We start from the raw sequence: 24951 nt of genomic DNA, 5'->3' as shown, positions 1-24951 counted from the left end.
ACTAGAGTGGCTCATAGAACTCAGAAAAACATTTTACATACTGGAGCACTGGTTTATAATAAAAGGATATAACTTAGGAATGGCCAGATGGAAGGGACACACAGAGCCAGGTATGGGGAAAAGGGCAGGGCTGCCATGCCCTCTCTGAGTGTGCCAATGTCCCTAAATCTCCATGTGTTCAATAATCCAGAAGCTCTCTGATCCCCAGTCCTTTTGGATTTTTATTAAGAGGCATCATTACTTAGGCATGATTGATTAAACTAATGGCCATTGATGATTGATTCAAGCTTCAGCCCGTCTCCTATCCCTGGAGGTCAGGGGAATGGGACTGGGACATGGTTGATTCCCCTGGCAATAAGCCTTCATTCCTTAGGTGAAGTCCAAAAGTCACCTCATTAGCATAATGATAGATATCATTATGGCTTTCATAAGGAAATTCCAAGGATATTAAGAGCTATGAGCCAGGAACTGTGGAGAAGACCAAATATATATGAAATATCTGAATGACGAAATATATATATTTTTATAAATCACAATGCCTCATAGACCAAACATAAAGTGACCTGACTTCATGATTTTGCCTCAGACTAACTATGAAAATATTATAAATTAGAAAGACTAGTGTTAGAGTCAAAGTTCCATCAAGGAGGATAGTGCAGAGAGGAAATTTTGGATGGGATTCCTAATATCTGAGTTAAACTCATTTGTCAACACACTTGAGCAGCCTTATATTTATATTAAGGGAGTTTTGAATGTCTTATGTCTTATAACAAGAGCTTTTTGAGAGGACTCTGTGGATTGTGTTTAGAGACAAAACCAATTTGACCATTTTAACTTAATTGTACCCGCCCCAATTTCCTGCGGGCGGGTACAAAGGACCCTTTAAGTGTCCCTGGAGTTGGGAGGGAGGAATGGGGGACATAAAGCCTGTCCTGTCTGAATTCCAGGCTGGAGAGGGTGGGTTCAAAGGACTCCTGGGCTCACCTCCTGTCAGCACCGGCCCAGCCTGGGCCTGGGGACCTGGGGGTTGGTGATTTGGGGGACGGTGTTACACCTGTCTCCACTGTTTGTTTTACTTCCCCAAAAATGGATCTTTTTTTTTCTAAGAGTCCCAGAGAATGGGGAATTGTTCCTGTAAATATATATTTTTAAAGGTGAAAAAAAAAAGTTGAAGAGTTTCCCATCTCAATTGACTTGCTACCTATTAAAAGATAGAAATGTTAGTACAGGATGTCAATGTTTAGTAATGATTTTCCTCTGAGGGCTGCATTTTCATGTGTTCCAGTCATTTTTATTGCATACATGAAAAAGCTATGCCACATGGCTTATATATATATACAGGTGTTGGCTTTGAAGGCAAGCGCACATCCTCACCTGATAAGCCTATGTTGGAATTTATTTAATTCATAGTACAGAGACTGGTGACCAGAAAAGACTGTCAGATTCACACGCCTCTATGGAGATTCGTTTAAGTGAACTGGGTCACACATGAATTAATTTTTAGGGAACGTTTTGAAATATTAAGATCATAGGAGGGAAGTTAGAGATCATTTAGCTTTGTATGTATACCTTGTAGTTATAAAATTATATATTAGCCAACCTAAAAATTGAATGCGTTATAATTAATATAATTGAAGACATATAATTAAATATTAAAAGTTGGTCTGGTGCATCATGGAGTCCTGGGTTTGAATTTTGACTATGCCACTTGCTTTGGACTTTGAACAGATTAACTTAGTTTCCTTTTGACTCAGTTTCTGTATCTGTAGAGTGGGGGATATTAGAGATCCCTCAAAGAGATGTTATAAATGTTAAATGACATAATACAAATGAAGTGTCTGAGATACTAAGTGTTCAGTATACATTGCCTAAATTGTTTTTATTTATAAATTAAGAATTTGAAACAAATTGCTTATTTTTTTTTGCAGTAATTTGGAGTATATCCCCCAAGTAATGGTAGAGATAGATATATTCAAACATCTTATCTTTTCAGTTGATGCCAAGGGTAAAGAAATGCATATATATTATGTCTAAGTAAATGGGTCAGCATAAACTAGAGGCTCCGTTAAGCTCAATGAGCTGATATGTATTAACCTGATTATGACGATGTAGTTGCCGTGTGGGAACAAGGCCAGGATTCATGGAGACAAAATTAAGTCTTAAGGTACCAGGCTTTCAACTCACATAGAGTGAAAACCTCCCCGTTACGTTAATGCCTAACGTTTTTTTTTTTTTTTTTTTTTTTTCCAATTTAATACAGATCCATCTCTTTTTATTTTTTTTATATGAGCGGGGGAGAATATTATAATCATTCTTCATAGAACACTACATTGTAAAGACTTTTTATAAATGTCCACAGGCGTCCTTAGCTGAGAATGAATCTATTTGAATAAAACCAGTAATCTGAAGGTAATTAAAGTAGTTTTGTAAGGTGCAATAAACATCCATTGTTGGGTCTACAGAGCATTAGTTTATGCTATTGTGAAGAAGATGTCTTTTTAGGTCCTGAGCTGTTTTGAAAAATTTCAGAGGCCACAAGTCTGAAAAAAAAAACAAGGACAAGATAATGACTGGAGACACAATTAATCCTGGTGCCTCTGTATGGTACAAACTGTTACAACAAGCAAAGAAAAAACTGGGCAAGGGTTATAGAAAGAGAAGTTAATGCATAGTCTTTTTTTTTTTTTAAATAAAAGCTTATATGTAGAGGACTAAACGGGTGGAATGAACAATAGCTGAGAAATTAAAATAGCATAAGATAATAAATACATTGTGTTATAAAGAAAGGGAAAATGAATTTATGTTTGCAGAAAATATGAAATATAATTTGTGTCCATATGTATGTGACAACAAGATCAAATTTAGGTAAATACTCTTGTTTCTTTAGGCATGACCTCAGTTGGTGTCAAGATTTCAAAAGCCCATGTAATACGTCACACATTCCTGACTCAAAATCCTTGCCTACCATGTAAAGGGGTTTGCACGTTACAAAGAGCCTGGAAGAAACGGCCGGGGCACACTCTGAAGGTCAGCTTTTATCTAGCAGCAACTTTTTACTTTTAACTCTTTTTAGACTTCCTTCACAATGGCCTATGTTTATGAGGGTGAACAAGAAAAAAGCAAGACGTTTTCTGGGTCTGACTCCTACCCTAGTGGCCTCTAGATTGGATTTCCCGATTTTGGAAATTAAATATACCCTTTAAATATGAAATAGTTGGGCAGCCTGGGTGGCTCAGCGGTTTAGTGCTGCCTTCAGCCCAGGGCATGATCCCGGAGACCCGGGATCGAGATTGAGTCCCACGTTGGGCTCCCTGCATGGAGCCTGCTTCTCCCTCTGCCTGTGTCTCTGCCTCTGTCTCTCTCTCCGTCTCTCTCTCTTTCTATCTCTCATGGATAAATAAATAAAATATTAAAAAGAAAAATGAAATAGTTAACTTCACCACCCTGAAGCTGAATGCTCACGCAGGGAACTTTCAGCTTCTCTGATGCCCACCCCCTTCCTCCCAAAACAGATTCAGTCAGCGTTTTAGGAAAACCTCATTTTTTATCTGTGACTGTTTCATGTGGGATTTAAAATAAAACAACAGAGTATTCAGTTAGCCCCAGTGACCTCTTCTAGATTCCAGGGTGGGCATTCAGTGTGTGCAATTATTTGAACTCCTCCTAACTTCAGACAAGTAAGAAGTGTCTTCCTGCTTCTGCATCAAGTTGGGAGAAAGGCAGTTGGCTGGAGCTGAGCTCAGTTAAAACAACCCTTCTCTGAGTTGTGTAAAGTACATGTACTAACCCAAATCAAGTATTTTCCCTTCATTCTCACCAGTCATGTGCTAAGTTTTACACATGGAGACAATTGCGTCAATCCACAGATTTTGGGGCATATCTTTTCATATCTATCTGCAGCCACTCTTCCTTTTAGGCTGGACACAGAATGGCCCCTGAAGAATCAAGCATTGATCTTCAGGAAAACCAGGATGCCTCACCTGCATACCTATGGCTTGAACATACCATTCACATCATATACTGAAATCCGTTGTGCATGTAATAACCATATTTTTTCCAAATGAGTCTCTGGCTTCTCAGTCATATTTTTCATCAAAATAGCAGTGGTTCTGGGCTAAAATTCTAATGTTTGCATTCCCTTGGAAGAGGGCTGCCAAATTTAGCAAAAGGCAAACAACAAACAGGAAATGAAGTAGGATGCCCAGTTAAAGTTGAATATCAAGTAAATCTTGTTTTTTTTTAATATAAGGGTATATGATACAATCATAAGGACATGCTTATACTAAAAAAAATATTCACTGTTTATCTGAAATTCATACTTAACCAAGCATCCTGTATTTTATTTGGCAACTCGATCTTGGAACCATGATAAATTACAGTTAGGAAAGATGGTCTCTGTTTCACAACTGAAGAAATTGAGGCATATGGGGCAAAAACCCCCTTTACTTCAATATCCCAGAGAGTTGCTGCATTTGGTCACTTCATGCTGTATGGCACCCTTCAGGCACAGTTGAGAGGAGGCAAGGGTGCCATGGGCATTTTCTCATGCTCTTATTCTTTTTGATTTTTCTGTTCTTGACTGCCATACCTGCCACAAAAAATACATATTAGGATAACTGCCAGCCGAGAAAGCTCTATTATATTATTTTGCCATTGTGGGTAAATTATTGACTTACTGTCTTATTTACTTTTTTTCTCATGAAATGAAAGCATATTGGTGGAATTTCAGGCATCAGTTTGTGGTAAATGAGAGAAAAAAGCTGAGGTTGTGATGTGGGTTCTTAAAATTTTATTACATTGGGCCAAATTTCAGTATCCTACGTATCAATGCTGTAAACCTGCAGCTGATGTCTGTTTAAAAAGTCACTTGGCAAACCTAATAATCTAACAATGTGTAGATGAATGGCAGGTTTATACCTCTGCCCCGAGTAACTCTGGGATAGGGGATTCAGAATATATACTTTACCTCCAATATTGTTTTATAAAATTTCTTGAATACAACAAATTTGAAAGAATTATACACTTGAGTAGCAATATACCTTCCACCTAGAGTCTACGAGGAACAATAACTATATTTACTGTATTGTGTCTGTCTTTCCATCCCTTTCTCCGTCTATCGACTCATCTTTGATGCATTTCAAAGTAAGTTAACATTCGTGTACTTCATGCCTAAACATGTCAGCAGGTATATCATCAACTAGAATGCATGTATTTATTATTTTTAGGGTAAAAATTACATATAGTGAAAGGCACAAATCTTAAGTGTACCATTTGTTACATTTTGATAAATATATACACCTATGCAACCTCTAGGTGACACAGATTATGCCTGTGTAAGACACTATCATCACGGTAGAACATCTCTTTAGGGCTCATTCCAGGATAAGTGATTACTGTTCTGACTTTTTTCATAATAGATTAGTTTTGCCTGTTTAGAAGTTCATGGAAAGAAAACCACCCAATATATATTCTTGTGTGATACTTCTTTTGCTCAGCATGGTTTTGAGATTTATCTGTGTTGTTGGCTGTATCAGCTGTTTGTTTCTTTTTATTGATGAGTGGCATTTCATTCTATGAATATACCACAGATTGGTTAGCCATCCCTCTGTTGAGGAATACCTGCGATGTTTCCAATTTCTGGTTATTATAAATCCTCTAGTATATGTCTTATGGACATGTTTCCTCCCGCTCCCCCTTCCAATTCTTCCCACCCCCCACCTCTGGAATAAACAGGGATGGCGGCAATCCAGTTTGGGAAGCATTTTGCTAGCCTGTGCCATTTTGAAAAATATTGGTCATCATATTGATTACTGACTGGCTTTCATAGGTAAACGTTTCTAGTTTGCAAATCTAGATTGTCTTTAATTTTTCTCTTAGCTTCTTACTTTGCTCTTAGATCTCAAAGGATTTAGATCTTCTCTAAATTGTTGAGACCAGTCAAGGGCATTAATGAACCCTGAAACTTGCTTAGAATGTCTTCATTCTGTTCTGGATGTGGAACACTTCTGGTAGGGTCTTTCTCAGAATCACGTTATAGCATGAGGATGAACATATCATTGACTTACTTTCATATTCACTGAGCATGTGTTGAGTGGAAGCCATATGCTGTTCCCTGGGAATATAAAGATCATAAAGCTTGGTCCCTGATTCAAAGAGCTCAAGATCTATAGAGAGATAGACTAGAAAAATGGCCAATTCAGTACAAAGTGGTAAATATTTTGATAGGGATATTCACAGGGTGCTGTGGGAAGACCTTGAAAATGAACTTGACCCAGGGTAGGGCGCATCAAGAAAGAGTTTCCAGAGGATATGAAGACCAAGTTATGTTATGGTGGACCCAGGAGCAGTTAAATAGCAGATAGTAAAGGGAATGTGTTTCAGGCACTGGGACTATGATGAAGTAAGTGTTAGGGGCAGGAGACAGTGAGTTGCTTTGAAAGTTCAATGCCAATAGGTGAGGGTAAAGAAAAGAAGGAGGCAAAACTTTTAGATGGGCTTTTAGATTAAGTTAAGGGTGACTGGGACACCTGGGTGCCTCAGTGGTTGAGTGTCTGCCTTTGGCCCAGGTCATGATCCTATGGTCCTGGGATCGAGTCTCACATCGGGCCCCCTGCAGGGAGCCTGCTTCTCCCTCTGCCTGTGTCTCTGCCTTTCTCTCTAGGTCTCTCATGAATAAATAAAATCTTAAAAAAGGATTAAAAAATGTTAAGGATGACTTTATATTCTGAAAAGTTTGTGCACCCATCTGTCTCTATGTAAGGGGTAGGTCATAGACCACCAGTTATTTCTGTACCCATTTTGATGAACTGAAAAAGAGCCTCAATTCAGTGGCTCCAGTATGTGTTCACTCTTCAAAATAATGTTCATGAGTGTAAGATGTCTTGCTGGTAAGGCTGCATGAGATTTTCTTTCTTTCTTTTCTTTCTTTTCTTCTTTCAACTCAGTATCAGGCTGTACTTGAAGGGAAATTTCAGAATCTTTGCTACAACTGGGTAACTGCTGACCCCAGCATCCTTAAATTAACCTCTCAGGAAATGCAAGATTTATAAGTTGTGGGCTTTTTTTTTTCTTTTGAAAAAAGGTCTTAATAATTCAAAGAACTTTTTAATGATTTTAAAAGTGCATGTTAAATACTTGATGGATTGGATCAATTCAGTCTTTGTAGTGCTGTGTGTTGACATCCTCCTCTCTACATATGGAAATTCGACAGATGTACAGAAATGCTACACAGGATGGGATGTTTCTTTATGACATTTCCTTGTGCATTTCGTTGGAGAAAAGAAATGTGTATATGCGCTTTATAGTTAGTCATTAACTATAAAAACAAGCTTATTCACAAACCTGCTTTGATCTGAATTTCCTGTGATTTATCTTTGGTGTCTTAGCATGTACTGAACTCCTGATTGTTATTAACTCCCCAAATATTTACATCACTCCAGATAATCAATGCTTATCACAGTCAATACAGATGTTACAAGATCCTGGAAGAAAGATAGTGTCAGCATAACATTTTAATTATGATAGCATGTGTTTTTCAACTGTATCTTTTGTTTACCGCGTCAGCTAACACAGCTACTGCGTCTACCTAATACACAGAAAGTATTAAAATGGTAGAACTTGTAAATTATAGCTTTTGCACCAAGTGCTTACCCTTGAAGCAATGGTGTGCAAATGCTTGAAGGTATTAACGCTTGTTTAATTAATTTAAATCATGCTGCTAAGACCATATTTTCGCTTTCTGTTCCCCTGAGCTTGCACTCTCTGCATGGTTGCTCAACTGTTAGGTAAAACAAATTTGCTTGTGGATTTAAATGATACAAAATATCTGACTTGAACTAGCGTTTCACTTCTGTTAGTGAAATCACAAGATGGACTACTGTGAGGAAAAAATAATTTCACTTTATTTTATCTGTTTGGCAAAATTCTGCTTGAATTGTACATTTCGTTTTCAGGCATCGTGCTTCAGTTTTTACTCTTGAGAGCGACGTGCTGCCAAGTTCTGTGAGACCCGTGATATATATTTCTCTGACCCCCCACCCCCCACCCCAGTGCTTCACAGCCACCACTCCTGCAGAGGGCAAACCTGCATTTTGGAGAATGGATGAGCAGAATCAGGTGGCTGGTGCAACACTGTCCAGGGGTTCCACTGTCACCACCGTCCTTGTAAATGGTGCAGGTCTGCCAAGCTAGGGCCACCTTCGCTCTTCCTGGAAGAGCTGCGGTTTTATATCAAGCATCTGTGCCAAAGCTAATGGCATGAAAGCTGTGCTGTGTGGACGGTTCCCAGTGGACGAGTGGGCCTCATGCAGCTCCATCAGAACATCTTCACCTGAAAGCTAGATGCAGGGGGCAGTGAGAACTTGCTGATGGTTGAAAGTTAAAGGTCTGGCTTCTTTTACTTGTATTTTACGATGAATACTTGCTCTGATAAAATGAAATGCCTGTGCCCTTTCCCAGGTATGAGGCTGGGCAAACTGCATCTTCTATAAATAAGAGATATCACAGGGACTCAGTTTTTAAAATGAAACACCAGGGGAAATATATGGTAATATCAAAGCTCAAGTTTTAATGGGAAGCCTGTGATGATAGCTAAGAATCTCCCCCGTCCTCAGCCCCTTTTTTGTATCCACTGAAATAAGGGCTTAAAGAAAGATGCTGTCTCTGGAAAGGAAGGGCCTCTGTACCGGGGAAGACTGTGAGATATATTCTGCTTTCTAGGCCTCCTGTCCTCTCCAAGGACCTAACTTGGTCACACTCTCTCAACTAAATGTGTTTGTGGATAATTTTCTTTTTTCAGGTCAAGATGCTGAATATGTGGATCTTTTTTTTTTTTTTTAAAGATTTTATTTATTTATTCATGAGAGACACAGAAGAGAGAGAGAGAGAGGCAGAGACACAGGCAGAGGGAGAAGCAGGCTCCATGCAGGGAGCCTGACGTGGGACTCAATCCCGGGACCCTGCTCTGAGCCAAAAGCAGACGCTCAACCACTGAGCCACCCAGGCATTCCATGTTGGATCTTTTTGCAAGGGGATAAAGATAGTGATATTGGGGGCCCTTGAGGACTAGTGCAAGAAGATCAGGAGTTAGTGAAGGGTATCACAATAGGCCTCTACTGTAAAGGCAATGCAGAGAACATAAAATCCACACTAGCTTCTTCCTTATGGAAAAGTCCTATCACAGTAGTGCAAGAAATCCTGTGCTGAGAGGCCATGAAGACAGGTGTTGGCACCTTACATTCTTGAAGGAGCTTGAGAATTTTATCAAACTCGTGCCTTTGACAAAGTACAACTAAATAGAAGCCATTCTGGAAAAAATGAGTATAACATTTACTTAAATTTAAAATAAAAATAAGCAAACAAAGTAGAAGCCTCTAGGGAGACAGTAACATGCTCCACAGACTCTCCATTCTATCTCATAACATACCATCATCACTAGGTTCCTTTGATTATTATTATGATTGGGGTTTTTTTTGTTGTTGTTCCTTTGATTATTTTACCCAAGCCAGAATATTGCACTTTGTTTCTGAGAGTTTTGCCTTTGGTTCAGCCATTCATTAGTCACTATTTTTTGAGCTTCCACAGCTCAAATTTATGAACAAATAAAGAGATAATGATAAAGTGAGGGAAATGGAATAACAGAGGTGTACATTAGACATTACTGAGATAGAGGTTGGGCCTCAAGTCCCACTGGGAGCAGGAGAAGTTGGTCAAGAAAAGCTTCCTAGAGGTTGGTTGGCTTTGTTGGAGTATGAAGAGATAGATTGATGAGGGAGAGAGATAAGACTGCTTTGTGGACGGGACATCTTGCAGTGTAAAGGCTTTCCCAATGACATAAATTTATTGTAATTTTTCTAGATTTCTATTTATTTATTTATTTATTTATTTATTTATTTATTTATTTATTTTAAAAGATTTTATTTATTCATGACAGACACAGAAAGAGAGAGAGAGAGAGAGGCAGAGACACAGGCAGAGGGAGAAATAGGCTTATGCAGGGAACCTGACATGGGACTCGATCCTGGGTCTCCAGGATCACACCCTGAGCAGAAAGCAGTGTTAAACTGCTGAGCCACCGGGGCTACCCAATTTTTCTAGATTTAAAACTAAAATGTACTTACATTTTAAAGAATTCTACACATAATAGAATGGAAGACAAGAGTTGCAATCACTTGATGGGATTGAATTTCAAATATGTTAAGTAGCAAAGATTTTTTTTTGGATCACTCTTCACTAAGTAGAACTACATTACCATATGCCTTAAAGTCTCATGCATTGGCTCTATATAGAAGAGTGATTCATCAATCACCAATCGTCAATGTGTGAATCAATTTTTTAAGTGAATCAAGTAATTTACATATGCCCTGTTTTTCTTTCATGATTATTTTGGAATAATCCTAATAGTTATCAGGATTTACTAAATTTTTATTATTTTGGACTATATGAACTTGTAATTAATATTATTACTTGGGGTAATTATAACATAATTTAATAATAATACTATCACGGGGTAATTCTTAAAATGAATAACACTGATAATAACAAATTAACTGAAAATAGTTTACATATTAATTTAAAACCATTACTATTGTATTTATTAAAATTAGATCTTTCAGGGCATGGATTCCAAAGATACAAACCATGTTCTTCCAAATGATGAATTTGCATTTCTTTGGAATATTTCATACTGTAAACTTTTCTCCAAGTCAAACTTATTTTTCAATTTACAATATTTATTTCTCTTTTGAAGTATTTAAGTTTTCTGTATTACATATGGAATAGATGTTGTCTATATGCTGTAAACCTCCAGGTTTAGAGAAATCAAATACGGGGTTGTGGGGACAGTCGCTTTGGCCTTAAGTGGTGCAACTCCAGGGGGCACCATATACTAAATATAACTTGAAAGGCAACCAATTTTTGGAATTGTGCAAAGTGGCTGCCCTGGGTGCTGGGATGTGGGGCATGGGAAAGGATGTTTTCTAAAAACTAAACAGCCTCGCAGAACCAACTGGGTATTTAATCGGTAAGTTTTCCCAGATTCTTTCTGAAGAAACCCTAGATGAAAGGGATGTTTAAAAGTGTATTTATTTATTTATTTATTTATTTATTTATTTATTTATTAAAGTGTTTTTAAACCCAAAGTTTCTCTAGTTTAAGTTTGAGAAATCCTGGGGTAAACAAGTTTTTCACTGTAGGATCTCCCATAGTTTTAAAAATGCTAGTGTGCTCTGTGAACCTATAAGTGAAGATTATAATAGGTATTATTTCCTAAGCTTATTTGATCATGGAAATGTTTATTGGCTGATTTTGTAGTACTAATGTTTAAGGTCTTATCTATCTGGTGTTTGGTCATCATAGACCATCAGAATGACACACTCCATTTCCATGGCTCCGAAAGAATAGGCAAGGAATATATAATGGGAGACAATTCTGAGTAAGAACAAGGGAAGAATGCTCAAGTTCTCTAAATTGTAAAAGGAAAATGGGCATTTGACTATTTTGTTCTCAACTCTTTTAAATCCTGCCTTCCTTAATGATGCTATATTGTCTATAAAGATACATATACATGTGATATGATATATATTATATTGATATATTCACACCTATTAAAGGATAATAATAAATCTGAATAAATGTAAAATCCAGTGTACCGTTAATTAAAATAAAAATTTTACATTAAGATACACACACAAAGGAATATATGTGAATTGTAGATAATTTGGGTTAATATACTTTTGTTTGTAGTATTCAGATCAAAGACCTCTTTTGTCCCCTTCCCTCCTGTTTGGTCACAGTAAGTATCCTCAATTGTTTAAGAAACAAAATGACTTGAAAATGATTTAGGAAACATGGGTCTTCAGTTCCCAAGCTTTGGTTTGTTAAATGAAATGTCCAAGCAGCCAGTTGTTTTTGTCACATGGCCAGTCTCGAATCAGAGTGCAGTGGCTCTACATGTGGAGAACAGTCCCAGGCTGCTCAGTCAGTCAACCATGGTGGCTTCGACTTCAGACTTTCTATTTCACATCAGATTATAACTTTTTTTTTTTGAGTGGCTAAGAGTGAAGTTTTGTTTTGAACAATCAATAGATACCTCAGTTCTCCAATTCCGTGATCTGCTCACTCGTGTAAAGAAATCATTATTTTATGATTGCATACTTTCATTTTTGTTCACTCAGTGATTATGGTTAGTTAAGGATAAAACCGTTTATCACTTGAAATGCCACATGTATTTAACAATTTTCTGAATTGTTTTCCTTTGACATTGTGAAAGGGAACCCACATTTTTAGAAATCACACTCCAAACTATTATAAAAATGAAGTGTTAGAAATCAATTCAAATGTTAAATACAAAGGACATCCTTGGCTCATTAAGTAAAAATATCTCATTTAATGAGCAGGAAAGCACTGGAGCACACTGAACCCTGACACAAAGCAAATTATTTAAGTGATAAATTATACTTTATGGGGAGTGTAAAAGTTAATAATACTCAGGGGCACGGTAATAAATGCAGAGGTGTAACTGACTTCATCGACTGCTTTACTTACAAACATGCCATATGTACTTAGTTACTTGGGATGATCATAAAAAGAAAGGATAGGCACTACACAAAGATTCCTAAAGTGATCTTAGTATGATTGTTTTTTAGTTGCATCCCCGACGTTGTATTATTTCAAGAGGTCCTTTCTCCTTTTGTTCCTGTCATTTGCAACATTCTGCTTCCTTTACATTTTTGTTTTCACTTTTGGTCAAGTATTTGACCTTGTAGCAGTTAAAGCTGCAGCCTGCTCCTTATCTCTTGGCAGGCCTCATAAAATCAGCCATGCATTCATCCTCCTGGTGGCCCACAAATGACCTCAGACCACACTTCAAGAGGACCAACATGTCGTATGAAGAAATGGGTGGGTTAGGTTTTGTATTGGCACCACCCTGGCTCTTTCCTAAGCAAACATTTCTCGGTAGTGTTGACTAGATCTATAAACAAATGTGGACAATAACCTCCGTCCATGCTTTGCTCAGATGCGCAGAGTTGTGTTTGCCAGAGCTATCTCCACACCAGAGGATAGGAGGGAAGAGTGGCTGCACTTGTCCGGATGATTAGGGCAGATTGAGGGTGAAGTGCAAGGAAAGGAGCTGCTTTTTTTTTTTTTTTTTTTAAATTTAAATGATACCTGTGTTTTTTTCTCTTTTGAAATGAAATTTGTTCCACAATTCTTTTTCTTGACTCCTGCCTGGTTTTGGGTATGAGCAAATTCAAATGCCATATAATTTTGCTTTTGTAGAGGTAGATTCTAGGTGATGTAGCTTACTGATGCTGTATGAGGGCTTTTTTTTCCTCCTGGATGTGGAAAAATAATATAGTTTAGAATCCTTATTCAAAGTTGATTTTAGGGGCAGCCCGGGTGGCTCAGTGGTTTAGCGCTGCCTTGAGCCCAGGACCTGATCCTGGAGATCTGGGATTGAGTCCCATGTCAGTCTCCCTGCATGGAGCCTGCTTCTCCCTCTGCCTGTGTCTCTGCCTCTCTCTCTCTCTCTCTCTCTCTCTCTGTGTCTCATGAATAAATAAATAAAATCTTAAAAAAAACCAAAAAGCTGATTTTAGTTTGTGAGACCACTTTGAGGTCAGTTGCAGGATAGAGAATTCCCTTAATGCCAGAGCACATATGACTTACAGTGATGTTTCACACTTCTGAACCTTTGCATATTCTTTTTCTTCCCACTGAAACAATTGGATTTATTAAGACATATATGAGCTTTGGAGACCAGGCCATTGAAGACCTAGCGCCAATCTAATGTGCCTTTGCATGTTCTATATTCTCTGCCTGGTTGCTTTTTCCTCTTGTCCATTCGGCAAGGCCAACTGGGTTTCAAACCCGGCTCAGAAATGGATTCCTCCAACTACTCTCTTCCTTTCTCTCTTCAGGTTGAGTTAATTAATTTTTTTTCTAGGTTACTTTTTTAAAAAAGATTTTATTTCTTTATTTGAGAGAGAGAGAGAGAGTGCACGAGCGGGGGGGGGGGGGCGGTGGGTGGTGGAGAGCAGGGACAGAAGGAGAGGGAGAAGCAGGCTACTCCCCTGAGCAGGGAGCCCAGGACCCCGGGATCATGACCTGAGCCGAAGGCAGGTGCTTAACTGACTGAGCCGCCCAGGCGCCCGCGTTCTATGCTACTTTTAAAAAACATGTTTATGTTACTGTATTTTCTTCTTGTATAATAACTATTCATATTTTCTATTATGCTTTAAGATTCACAAATATAGAAACCCTGCCTTGGTCGCCATTGCATATCTAACACGTAGACAGATAGTGGCCCATAATGATGGAAGCAAGGATGAAAGGAGGAAGAGAAGGAAGGAAAGAAAACCTTTGTTATTACATATGGCATCCTTATTCATAGCTGTTCTTTTAGAAAAAGATTTCCCTTCCTTAGGAGTGGTAGAGCTTTGAGCCAGGGTACAAGGCTTGGCTAGTGGAGAACTGTTTGGATTTTAGTCCGTGCTCTTTGCCTCTTAAGACCGAGGAAAATAGGAATAAAGAGAGGGGCTGGTTCAGTCAGTAGAGTGTGCAACTCTTGATCTTAAAGTTGTGAGATTGAGCCCTATGTTGGGTGTAGAGATTACTTAATAAAATCTTAGAGAGAGAGAGAGAGAAAGAGAAAAGGAGAGACAGAGGAGAGAATGAGAGATAGGGAGATGTGTCTCTCTTCACTCTTATACTGTGGGCTCCCTAAGGGACAAAGACTATGTGTCTTCACATTTGAGTTTGAGAGCCTTGCACATAGTAACACTTTATACATATTTATAGGATTGAATTGGATTATTGATATTTGAGATTGTGTGTGAGGATGCTTTATATGTAGCATGGAACTGAAAGAGGAAGGATGATGAAGAAAATGGAGAAAGGTTAGCATGGCAGTTGGAGGAGAGTTTGGGCAACTATGATAACTGTTGGTCACGTCTGGAAGGCTGGGTTGAGTGGCTGAGCCCTACTTATGATAAATGCCAACAATTGCTGTCTTTTTGCAGAATAAGATCATTAATTTTTTTTCAGATTGTTTCTAGAGGTTGAAATTATTATTTATATTTTTAAGATCAAAGAAGACCATCTGTAAACAAATTGGAGAACTAATAGATAAGATATTAATTGGTTATCCTATGATGATGACTCTCATTGATGACTGTGTTCACACTTTGGGTAGTTACTACCTGAAATTGGATTTATTATTTAAGTATTTTCAAAATGTCTTTCTTGGTCTGCATTATAATCATCTTAAGTATTTTCAAAGTGTCTTTCTTGGTTGGTCTGCATTATAATCATCTTTAAAAGTAAATATACATAAAGTTCTTTTTGAATCATTTGATCCTTTGAAAGTAATGATTAGTCTATCACCTGGGTGCCCATCCCATTTCTGCTACTTAATGGGGGTGACTTTGGGCAATTTAACTCCCTCAAGAATTGCTTTATTCAACCCTAAAATATGTATGACCTCTACCTCAGAGGTTATGTGGTCTAGATAAGATAATGTTTGTAGTGTGCTTAGCATAGAGCTTGATGTTACTAATATTATTATTATCACAGCTTACATGACAAAATATTTTGTAAATACTTTTTTTTCATATGTATCCTTTTGGTTTTGCCTATACTATCTATTTTCCTTGGAAAACTACCTCTCTCTTACTCTCAGTTCATGGGGTTTCTGTGGAGGTAATGGTATGTATCCCTTGGCTACAGTGGTAGACACTTTCCAAAGCCAGTTCAGTTGGAGCTAATGAGTATCAGCGTGGAACTGGTGTATGTGTTTCTTTAGCTAAATTGCTAACTCAAGCTGCTGGTGAGCATTTTTTCACTTCACATGGAGGACCTGGCTGGAATATTTGCCATTGCAAAAGATGGCAGAGCCACGTGTTTGCAGAGAGAGAGAGAATGAGGTAGGTAGGTAGGTAGGTAGACTGGTAGGTAGGTAGGTAGATAGACAGACAGATTCTGGTTGATATTGTTTGAGCAGCTGGATCCAGACCTAACTATAGCTAGAGCTAGAAGCTAGAATTATCTCTGAACTTTTTAATATGTGAACTTTGATTATGCAAGTTTGAGTTAGTTTTTTTTTTGATTTGCAGATGAAAGAGTCCCAAGTAATTGTAATATGATTATGGTCAGTCACAGTGGAGTATTCATGGAAATGGCCTCCTTCCCCCTCTATGCTTGTGATTGTGGGATTCTTGACCTCTTCCTACTTAATCTCAATGTACCCATTTTTATTATCCCCCTTCTAGTTAGGTTAGAGTTAGAATCTGTAATGAAAATGAAATTTAGTATTATCGGTGATGATTCATCTAAAATAAAGCATTAGCAATTAGAGGGTTGTTATTTAAAAAAAAAAAATATATATGTATTTTAAATAACATACTTATGTGCTTACCAGACTTGTTCAGGGAATCTTCTCCAGGGAAAGGACTGTGTCTCACTTATTTTGGTACACCCTGCCTTGGGAGCAGTCCTACCAGTTCACAGGTGGTCACTGAACATTCGTTGACTTCAATACACTTTGACTACATCAGATGTGGAAGATAGGCCCCTCCCCTTTCTTCTCCCCTCCTCCTCTGTCCCTTCCTCTCTATTTCCTCCCTCCTTTATAAGAAAAATTTAAAAAATACTAAAAAGCACAAAGAATTGTAGAAGAAGCATCCATGTTTTAACCTCACATTAACAGCAATTAATATTTTGCCATTTATTTTTTCAGGTCTTAAATATTCCATTTGACCTTTTCCAACCTTTTCTCTTATCACCTCTTCTGGATAACCATTATTGGTTTTGTGTGTGCCTTTCCAGTTATTTTCTGTAACATTATACACCTGTGTGCTTCCATTAATGACATACAGTATATCACTGTTTTATGTGTGCTTAGTAAATTTAATTAATGATATAGTGCTGTGTACATACTGTCCAGTACATCCTTTTCAATTAACATGCTTTTGTGATATGTCCACTTTGATTCCTTTTAAGTACAGTCTAATAGTTCATTGAATTAGTTTATTACATTTAACTTATCTTTTGAGGAACATGTAATGTCTTTTTATGGTAGGGATATATTATAAAACCTGCTTTTACAAGCAAAATCTTATGTTTGAAATTCATAATAATTTCAATGTAAATTTTTGAATTGAAGCATTTCAGAAGCAATTAGAAAAACTAAAATAAACAGAAATTCCATATGATCAATTTCACCAAAGACAGATTTTCTTACTCTGTTTTCATATATTAACTGTCTGTACTGATACAGGTATATATTTATATTTTCTTTTTAAAAATATATTTATCTCTGAAAAGAATTTCATCATCATTTGCTCTGGCCCCACTGGCTTCTTTGTTGTTCTTTGAACACTCCAGGCACTCCTACCCCAGAACCTTTGCATCTGCTCTCTCCTGTGCTGGCAACACTTCCCCAGACTTCACATGGCTTTGTCCTCATCTCCTTAAGGTTTCTGTTCAAATGTCATCATCTCAGTGAGGTTTACTCTGTCCCATTTAAAATCACATACTTGGAGCACCTGGATGGTTCCATTGGTTGGGCATCCCACTTTTGATTTCAGCGCAGGTCATGATCTCAGGGTTGTGAGATCTCTCCCGCTTAAGATTCTCTCTCTCCCTCAGCCCTTCTCCCAGCTCAAAAAAACCACCCCCGCGCTCTTTACCTTCTTGTTGGCATTCTCAACTCCTGTTTTTTGCTGAATTTTTCTCTATAACATTTAATCCTTTTCTCCCATACTATATATTCTAATTTTGTTTATTGTTTATCTTCTTAAAGAGGCAGAGCTCCATGAAAGTAGGGAGTCTGGGACTCAGAAGAGAAATCTGGGCTGGAAATACACATTTAGAAGTTATTGTAGTATCTCTAGTAAATGAAAAGAGCCCTTTGAATTAGATGAACTCTGACAGTTAATGGAGGAGGAGAAAACAAAGGAGTATAGAGAATATAAACCGAAGGGTTAAGAGGAAAGCTATGAGGATGTGATGTCAAGATCCAAAAGAAATCTGTTCAGAGGAGAAGGGAACAGTTAGCCATCAGCTGCTGTTGAGAATGCAACTTTCTCCATTTGGCACAAAGCGGTTGTAAATCAGGAATCTGTTGTGCATGCCAGCATAGAGGCCATTCATTAGCCGTCTACAGATGATCCCTAACTTACGATGGTTCGGCAATTTCTCAACTTTACAATGGTGCAAAAGGGATATGCACTCAGTAGAAACCGTGCTTTGAATTTTGCTCTATTCTTGGGCTAGCAATACATGGTAAGACCCTCTTTCGCGATGCTGGACACTGGCAGCAAGTCACAGCCCCCAGGTAGCCACGCAATCACGAGAGTAAACAGTTGACACACTTACAGTCATTCTGTACCCATACAACCCTCTGTTTTTCACTTTCAGAACAGTATTCAATAAATTACACGATCTAGTCAACACTTTATTATCAAATAGGCTTTGTGTTAATGATTGTGCCAACTGTCAGCTGATGTAAGTGATGAACATATTTAATGTAGGCTAGGCTAAGCTATGATGAAGGTTCAGTGTATACATGCATTTTTGACATAGATATTTTTAGCTTATGATGGATTTATGGGGACAAAGTCCAATTATAAGTTAAGGAACATCTGTAGAGGATGCTGTTGCATACTGTCCAGGTTCCTTTTACCCGGCTATTGCATCTATACTCCTGATACTATGAGATGAGTGCTAAGGACTCACAATAGACCCCTTCTCCGAAGAATTGCCCTTATCCAAATGGAGGCATTTGCATTCCCCACCTCTACCTCTATCGTGTGTTTGTAAATCTTTAACACTCAGCTCTCTGGAAAAGAAATGTATGCCCTTATCTGTCTGTGTCTATCTCTACTTTTATTATAAGTTTTACTGGTATGAAAGATGTATGTTATGCAATAATAGTAAAATATCTAATACTCTTTACTCTAAATTTAGTATGGCTAGTTGATTCTTACGGAATGCTTTCCTTTTTTTCTTCTTTCTCTCTTTTTTTAAAAAAACATTTTATTTATTTATTCATAGAGACACAGAGAGAGAGAGAGAGAGAGAGGCAGAGACACACAGAGAGAGAGAGAGAGGCAGAGACACAGGCAGAGGGAGAAGCAGGCTCCATGTAGGGAGCCTGACGTGGGACTCGATCCTGGGTCTTTGGGATCATGCCCTGGACTGAAGGCAGTGCTAAACCGCTGAGCCACCTGGGCTGCCCGTCTTTTCCTTCTTTCTCTTATTCTTTCTTTTTTCTTTTTTCACCCCTAAACTCTTGTATGCATAGCCAACCTAGGTATTCAACTGGCTAACCAATGTAGTTATGTAAATGCTGGTTGATATTTGTGTTTATGTTAATGAGTAGTTTGGAAATGAAGCAGCAAGGATGTATGTCAGGATTTCACTCATTTATCAATGACATAACTTCTTTGCTGAGTCACATAATACTTTTCAGATACTCCAAGAGTATTTGGTTAATTTGTTTATTCACAATGTAATGGCTACTTCATTAATATTTTCTCCATCATCTTTTTTTTTTTTTAAGATTTTTATTTATTTATTCATGAGAGACAGAGAGAGAGAGAGAGAGAAAGGCAGAGACACAGGCAGAGGGAGAAACAGGCTCCACGCAGGGAGCGCAATGCGGGACTCGATCCCGGGATTCCAGGATCACGCCCAGGGTCGAAGGCAGGTGCTAAACCGCTGAGCCACACAGGGATCCCCTCCATCATCTTTTTAAAAGTACTTGATCAAGAAGTAAATTGAAGCCCCAATTCATACTGTTTGTCAATTTATTATTTTTTTAAATATTTTATTTATTTACTCGTGAGAGACACACAGAGAGAGGCAGAGACACAGGCAGAGGGAGAAGCAGGCTCCCTGCAGGGAGCGCGATGTGGAACTCGATCCCAGGACCTGGGATCACAACCTGAGCCAGAGGCAGATGTTCAACCGCTGAGCCACCCAGGCGTCCTGTGTCTGTCAATTTCTATCTAAATACTCATATTATGGCTGATTTCAAGTTACCACTGTGATGTCACGAATCTGAAATTGGAAAGAGATGCTCATTAATAAACCATTATATAGTATTTCTACCCACAGCATATAATAGATGTAATTGACTTCAAGAACATGGATAAATATAAAAAATAAGGGCACCTGAAGTGATTCATTTTGAGTATTTTATTACCTTTGTTTTTTAACATACTTTAATTGTAAATTTATATAATTTACTTTCTAATAGCAGCTGTGTTTAACAACCAGCTTACAAAATTTTGAGAAATTTAAAAATTGGTCCTCACCAGCCATACAAGCCAGCTTCAGTATACCATCCCAGATTCCACTTTATGCAGCCTACCACCACTGACTGACTGACATGAAGGTAGAGAAGCCCATCTCTTTTGCCTCTGTGGGGCAATTCACAGGACTCCCTGTGGACTTGGCTAAAGCTAGTCAGTCTCCAGTTGAGATGACATTCTTGTTTAGACTTTTTCCCCTCTGCCCAATTATACCTCTCTCATTCCCTTTTTCTGAGAGCATCCCATGAATAAATCATTGGCACAAGAATTCCCATCTCGGGATCTGCTTCTGGGGAATCCACCTAAGACATTGTCTTATTAAGAATATGTGTGGTAGGGCTAAAACCTAATTGAGAAGAGTGAGGAGTGAATTGTAAAGTGAGGAAATGGAGACAGCCCATGTACACAGATTGAGAAGAGCAATAATGAGTGAGAAAATGAGTGGAAAGTGAGCGCACTACAAAGTGCATTGACATTGCTGGACCATGAAGTGGGAACCAGGATGGGAGAAGAGGAGGCACTGGAATCAGTTCTTCCACTTTCTTCTCCCAGCATTTTATTCTCTTTCTCAGTGTCATAGCATTTATCTCATTTTCTTTTCTCTTTTCTTTTCTTTTCTTTTTTCTTTTCTTTTCTTTCTTTTCTTTTCTTTTCTTTTCTTTTCTTTTCTTTTCTTTCTTTCTTTCTTTCTTTCTCTTTCTTTTCTTTTCTTTTCTTTTCTTTTCTTTTCTTTTCTTTTCTTTTCTTTTCTTTCTTTTCTTTTCTTTTCTTGTCTTTTCTTTCTTTTCTTTTCTTTTCTTTGCTTTGCTTTGCTTTGCTTTGCTTTCTCTTCTCTTCTCTTCCTTTCTTTTCATTCATGACAGAGAGAGAGAGGTAGAGACACAGAGGGAGAAGCAGGCTCCATGCAGGGAGCCCGACACAGGACTCGATCCTGGGTCTCCAGGATCACACCCTGAACCGAAGGCAGTGCTAAACCACTGAGCCACGCGGGCTGCCCCTTTATTCCATTTTCTAATTATATTTTCACGTATGTGTTTGTAAACAGTAACTGGCTTTCCCCCATAGATTGAAAGGTCTTTGAGTACAGGGATCTTCTCTGTTTCATTCTCCATTGAGCAGCACTGGCCTGATGTAGTGGTTCTCCCAGAATATTTATTGGAAGAGTAAGTGAATGAATGAATGAATGAATGGCACACAAATGGACAGATGGGGTAGCACAAGTTTGTGTATTTTTGGTTTAACATATTCAAAGTGAGTTCTTCTAATTAAAGGAAATTAAAAATGAGAAGAATTGTCTTTTATATTTGCCACATATTTACCTTTTTGGGCACCTTTGATTCTTTTGTGTAGATCCAAGTTTATATCACGTGTTCTTTTCCTTCTAGCTAAAGAACTGTTTTTAGCATTTCTTATAGTACAGGTCGGCTGATAGCCGATTCTCTCAGCTTTTACTGATCTGAGGACATTGTTTTTTAATTGTTTAATAAAAAAATTCATACACAGCGTATGTTTTCATTTTTGTTGTTAAACCTATAAATGTGAATTATAAAAGTAAAGATTTCACTTCCAAATGTAACTGTAGGTATCTTCAGATGAGGGGATTATAACTGATTTTTTACTTCTTTTTGCTCATCTAAATTGTCTCATTTGGTCATATTTTTCTTTTTTATTGTAAAATATATGTACAATATTTACCATTTTAATAATTCAGTGGCATCAAATATAGTCACAATGTTGTGTAACATCACCCACTATCTAAACTCAAACCATTTTATCATCCCCAACAAAATCTCTGTACATGTTAAATAATAACTTCCCCTCGATTTTTCCCGCAATTCCTGGTAACCTCAATTCTACTTTCTATGTCCAAGAACTTGCCTATTATAGGTACCTCATGTAAGTGGAATCATATGGTATTTGTCCTTCTGTATTTGACTTATTTTATTAAGCATAATATTCTCAAGACTCATCCGTGTTGTAGCACATATCAAAATTTCATTCCCTTTTATGGCCAAATAATATTCCATTGTATATAGAAAAGTTTTGTTTATCCTTTCATCTGTCAATTGACAATTGGGTTGTTTTACCTTTCGCCTTTGGTGGATAATGCTTTGGGTACAAACACCTGTTTGTGTCTGATTCCAATTCATTTGGATATGTGCTGAGTCATATGGTAATTCTATGTTTAGCCTTTTGAGAAACTGCAAACTGTTGTCTGTAGCAGCTATACCATTTTGTATTCCCACTAGCAATGCACAGGATTCCAGTATCTTCATATCCTTGCCTACACGTGTTGTTTTCTGGTTTTAAAAAGTTACAGACATCCTAGGAGGTGTGAAATGGTATCTCATTATGGTTTTGACTTATATTCTCTTAATGATGAATGATGTTAATTACCTCTTAATGTATGTATTGATAATTTGCATATCTTCTTTGGAGAAATGTTTATTCAGGTCCTTTGCCTATTTTTGAATTGTGTTGTTTTGTTTCATTGAGTTTTGATTTCATTTTGTGTTGATATTAATTTCTTATCAGCCATATGATCTGCAAATGTTTTCTCCCATTCAGTGGGTTATTCTTTTACTTTCTTGGTAGTATCTCTTGGTACATAAAAGGTTTTAATTTTGATGAAATTCAATTTATCTATTTTATTGTTTGCTGACTGTGCTTTCAGTGTTATATTCATGAAATCACTGTCAAATGTAATGACATGAAGATTTTTACCATGCCCTTCATTTTTGAAGGATATGTTTTCTGGATATAGAATAGTAAGTTGATTTTTTAAAAATTCAGTACTTTAAAGATGCTGTTTCATTATCCTCTAGTTTGCATTGTTTCTGACAAGAAATGTGAGGTTATTATGATCTTTGTTCTCTTGTATGTTCCTGTTTTTAAGATTCTGTCCTCTCACTGATTTTCATCTTTTTGACTCTGATGTACCTTGGTGTTGTTTTCTTTTGGAGTTCATTGAGTTTCTTGGTTTTGTGGATTTGCAGTGTTCATCAAATTTGTAAAAAACATTCTGCCACTATTTCATCAAATATATTTTTTTGTTCTCCTCCTTTCTCTGGGACTCCAATTACTTATTTGTGAGACCACTTAATATAATTCCACATATTATTTATTAAGGCTTTGTTACTTTTTTTTCCAGTCTTCTTTCTTTCTCTGCTTCAGTCTGGATAGAATTTACTACTATTTCATTCTATGTCAATTGTTCTCTGAGGAAAGTCTTAAGTCTTGATTTTACCCGTGATTAGAAGGCAGAAATCTCAGATTTTATTGACAGTGATCTTCTTTTTGGAAGTATGTGTGTATGTATGTAGTTTAAGTAGCCCAGCATGGAGCCCAATGCAGAGCTGAACTCATGATCCTCAGATCAAGACCTGAACTGAGATTCCCTGAGATCCTTCAGATCCCTGAAGCTGGATAGATGTAGATTTAAATGATATATACATCACTTAATAGCTGTATAACTTTGGGAAAATTATACTGTAAACATCAGCTTTCTATTCTATTAATAGGACTTATTCTACCTACTTTACAGGATTACTGTGAAATGCATACTAGGTGTTTAGTAAATGCTAGCTGTCTTCTGCTCACTCTTAAATTGTTCACTCTGGTTATGCCAACAGCTATGCTTTCATTTGGTTTTATGGACCAGTAGGTACTTTAATGAGCCTGTCCTCTCAGTTCCCTTGATCACATATCGACTTATCTTTCTGCAAATTATACAGTTCCTTTGTGATTTCACTGAGTTTGTTAGAAAAGTAGACATAGCATTTTACAAAATTAATTTAGTTAAGCAAGGAGAGATAGAGAAATCACCTAAGTTTAAGGATCCCATTTAGAGACGATAGATCCCAGAAAACCTAGGAAGGTCCCTTATTTACTCTGTTTGCCTCTTTATATTTCTAAGTTTTCTCACTGCATAAATGTTACTACTTTCATAACCATGGTTCTCTAACCAGGTGCTGAGAATGGCAGCAAAAATAAGATAAAACAAGATAATTTAATTGTTTCACGATCCCTAAGAAATTCAGGCTATGAGAAGCTGGAAGAGCAGGACTTGCAGCATTACTCAGCAAAGAATGAAAGTAACTTACTGCCATAAAATGGATGAGGCTAAATACCTGGAGATGCTGAGCTGAGATTATGATTTCAAAGACCCTCTGTAGTAATGCTGACCACTAAAACTTTCTGTGAGGATTGGCATGTTCTGTATCTGCACTCTTCAATATGGTGGCCGTTAGCCAGCCACAGGTAGCTTTTGAGCACTTGAAATACGGCTATTGTGACTGAGGAACTAAAATTTTAATTTTATCATTTTAATTAATTTAAATATTCATGTGTAGCTAGTGGCTACCATATTGGACAATGTAGTTCTATAGCAATCCTATTTTCATTATATGAAGAACTTGTAATAAATCAATACACTTACAGATGGTCTTATCAACTTTCTATTGTAGATGTGAAAATGCTAGATGTGGGAAAGTTATTTGGGCAGGCAGGCTATAAAACAAGAAAGAATGTGTTGGATATTGCATGTGCTGGAGTCCTTTGATATACCTAGAGGCCCTTGAGTTAGAGTAAGGACTCATGTCATGTTGGTCTGACCCATGGAGTAATGGGTATCTGA

The 24951-nt window shown here is 37.5% G+C and overlaps 1 long non-coding RNA gene across 8 annotated transcripts in view; it reads left to right on the top strand.

The window, feature by feature from the left end:
* Window positions 1-24951, top strand: part of LOC144316459 (uncharacterized) — a 167877-nt gene that overhangs the window by 121304 nt on the left and 21622 nt on the right. For all 8 annotated transcript variants that reach the window (XR_013382433.1, XR_013382431.1, XR_013382432.1 and 5 more), the window contains one exon: window positions 2888-3027. This is a non-coding gene — a long non-coding RNA (uncharacterized LOC144316459). The remainder of the gene's footprint in view (window positions 1-2887; window positions 3028-24951) is intronic.

The sequence above is a fragment of the Canis aureus genome, chromosome 6, assembly GCF_053574225.1.
Source record: "Canis aureus isolate CA01 chromosome 6, VMU_Caureus_v.1.0, whole genome shotgun sequence".
Taxonomy (NCBI): Eukaryota; Metazoa; Chordata; class Mammalia; order Carnivora; family Canidae; genus Canis; species Canis aureus.
This window is presented reverse-complemented; position numbering and strand designations above follow the sequence as displayed.